The sequence below is a fragment of the Solea senegalensis genome, linkage group LG19 (genome assembly GCF_019176455.1).
Source record: "Solea senegalensis isolate Sse05_10M linkage group LG19, IFAPA_SoseM_1, whole genome shotgun sequence".
Lineage (NCBI taxonomy): Eukaryota > Metazoa > Chordata > Actinopteri > Pleuronectiformes > Soleidae > Solea > Solea senegalensis.
In genome coordinates, this window is record NC_058038.1 from 7,008,445 (window position 1) to 7,011,840 (window position 3,396).

Here is a 3,396-nt window from a genome sequence, read left to right on the forward strand (position 1 = left end):
GGGCTGTGGGATCTGATACTGTGAAAATGACAGAGCACTCTCTGATGTGTCAGACTCTCGTGGGACGACGGGGCCGAGTCGAGCCGCGGCGAGAGGCTGCGGTGGGAAAAGTGCTGAGGTTACACTTCGGGGGGAGCGTATAGTGTGGGCGTCACACTTATTATGTAACTTTTATGTTTTTGTTGCTGTATCTGTGGTCGACACATTTTGGCGAGACAGAATAAATAGAGATTATACTTCAAAACAACAAGGCATTTGTCGAAGAGATTTAAAAAAAAATCTATCTATCTCCTTCCATTGACATGTTTGCATATTTTTGATTCAGAAAGTCCAAGTGAAAGACTTATTATCCCAGAATTGACACTTTTGTTTAAACTTAAATAGTCTTTTTGTGAAAAGTGGAAAGTGAGTCCTAACTTATCACATAGTACCCAGAATTGTTTCTCTGCTGTTGCCCAAATTAACAAAATGTCAATTGTCAGTTGGGGGTATAGCTCAGTGGTAGAGCATTTGACTGCAGATCAAGAGGTCTCTGGTTCAAGTCCGGATGCCCCCTTCCATTCTTTACTTCATCAAAAGAAAACACAGATGAATCCATTAATCTAAAACAAAAAAAAAGTCCTCAGTTGCAATTTAAGTGAATATAATTACTGTCAATGTGTTGATGACACACTGCTTTAAATGAATGTAACATATACTTCATGTGATTGTCTTGGTTTTTGGTTACTAACCATTATGACGTTTTCTTGACTATAAAGTGGTGATCATTTACGTTTATTTTTTTTGCAGGAATCAGGTTGAATCATATCAAACCTGTATTTCCCCCATAGTGTAATCACTATTTTACACATATATGTTTTAGAGAATCAGAATCAGAATCAGAATCAGAAGAGCTTTATTGCCAAGTACGATTTGCACATATAAGGAATTTGTTCTGGTGTCGTTAAGAGTGTAGTTAATGCTTTGACTATATACTGAAATTAAACATTTAATTGTGTTTTGGAGCATTTTCACACAGAGGAGATGATACTTTGCTGCACCAGTCAAACATTTACAGACCTAAAGGATTTGATAGGCAAGAACGACTGAACAGGGAGAGGTAAACTCAGTCAGACAGAAAGAAATATAACAAGACAAACTAGGTCAATGGTAAAGTAGTCTTCCTTTTAGCATTGCAACTAACATAATTGATTCATCAGTCGATCAATAGTACTTTTTTGGTCCTGAAAATGTTGATTGGTGTTCCTCAAACCTGGAAATGATGCTTTTGAATGTTTTGTTTCAGTATTAATGATTTCTTTGTTATATGGAGCAAAGAAACCGAAACATTTTGACATTTTAGAAGCTGAAAAGTTAGAAATCTTTCTATCTTCTTTTAATTATTGAAAGAAAAACTTTGAGTACGATCAGAAATGAAATATCACAAACAAATACTTCTACGATTCTTCATTACAATGTTCTCCACTATGTAGTGGATACTAGTTGAATATAAAATATTGTTTGCTCAAACAATTACCAGTGAGTCTTCGACAGTTCACAGCTATTTTACTGCGTCCTCTGTCACCGTTTTCACATGGGAGTAAAGTCATTTAGTGGCAACATCTGCCACAGTCACATCTGCTTTTCATTGTCATGGCTCCTTAATTTGTCTGGCCTCTCGTGTCGCTGCACATCACCACACTCCCTGCTGAGTTCACCCTCGGTAAACAATACGCCATGACGGAGCTTTGGCCACGACGCATTACAAAAACATGAAGTCAAATCCTCCGGAGTTTTAAAAACAACAAGTGGAAGGTTGAAACGCTGCAATTCTGCGCAACAGAGGCGGTGTAATTAAGCTCGATGGTTGCTTAAAGACGCCCGGATGCCGCACAAACAATAATACAATCGCCCGCTAAATAGCAGCAGATGTGACGGTGAAACGTCTGGAATGTTGACCGAGTGTATTTGTCAAAGGAGAATAAATAGAACCCTCTTAATGACCATCTTAATGACCTCTTAAGTTGATTTTCAACTTATTGTCAAGTTATACTAACAGACAAAACTAAATAAGCTAACTAACTAAGCTAACTCCAACAATAGCTTAGCATGACAGGCTATAAACAAAGGCCAGTTAGCTACGTTAGCCAAATGCAGTCGCTGTGGAGACTTTGTCTACATTAAATCTAATCTGTTTGAAAATGTTGCTAACTCTATTTTCAACTGAAAACTTAGCGGTGGCATTTTAGTCTGACAATTTTGAAAATTGAATTTAACAATTGACATTTTAATGCAAACAACGTTCTCAGACTGTTCTCTTTTAGTTGTAAAAAAAATCGAACCAAAATACAACCAAACTGGAATGTCGTGTGTACACCACTGTTAAAGACTTATTATCTTAGAATTGACACTTTAAGTTAAATAGTGTTTTTGTAAAAAATGAAAAGTTACTCAGTTACCCAGATGTGTTTCTTTCATGTTTCCCAAACTAACAACATTTTGCTCATATCTGTGTGGGGGTATAGCTCAGTGGTAGAGCATTTGACTGCAGATCAAGAGGTCTCTGGTTCAAGTCCGGATGCCCCCTTCAGTCCTTTACTTCAGCAAACACAGAGGACTCGTTAATCTATGGTAGAAATGTTGTTGTAAAAAAAAATATCCTCAGTTGCAAGATAAGTGAATGTGTTGGAACACTGCTTCCACTTTGCCATACACTGATTTAAATAAATAAATAAATATATGAATGTAACTTACTATTAGTTTGAAAGTGTTTTGTGACGTTTTCTATAAAGTGGTGATCATTGATGTTTATTTTTTGCAGGTTGAAACATATTAAACCTGTATTTCCTCTGCAGTATGTCACTATTTTACATGTAGACTGCTTAGCGTGTACTTAATACTTTGAATATGTACTGAAATTAAACTTTGAATACCAGACTTTAAACGTGTTTTGCAGCATTTTCTACACAAAGGATACTTTTCTGCACCAGTCAAACATTTACAGAAGTGACTTAAAAGATTTTATAAGCACGATGGAGAACGTTGCAGTAAAGGGTACGTTAGGCTCCTACCTAACCCTGAGGGAACGTTCTCTGAATGTTAGTTTTTGGTTTGGTTGTAACTAACCTTAGGAGAACCTTAGGGGAACATTTGTCTGTTATGTCTGTTAACATTTTATGACAGTTTAAGTCCGTATCCACACAGAAACAGAAAGTCTTTTCTTTTTCATTCTTTAATTCTTAAAAACAGTTTTCCGTTTCCACAAATGACAAAGAAACAACTCTAAACACTGCAGTACATATGCCAGGCCTGTAGTGGTGCTGTAACACTGGTACATGAATACACCAAAAACAGAGAAGAAGACGATGAGCATGGGCTTAAAGCTTGCTTATTTTTTTAAAAATAAAGCTTTATTCG

The 3,396-nt window shown here is 36.5% G+C and overlaps 2 non-coding genes across 2 annotated transcripts; both read left to right on the forward strand.

Moving 5' to 3' along the window:
* Positions 1-484: 484 nt before the first annotated feature.
* trnac-gca lies at positions 485-556 on the forward strand. Its single transcript has one exon. It is a non-coding gene; the product is annotated as a tRNA-Cys (tRNA).
* A 1,938-nt stretch (positions 557-2,494) lies between these two features.
* On the forward strand, positions 2,495-2,566 carry trnac-gca. The gene has a single exon. It is a non-coding gene; the product is annotated as a tRNA-Cys (tRNA).
* The last annotated feature ends 830 nt before the right edge of the window (positions 2,567-3,396 follow it).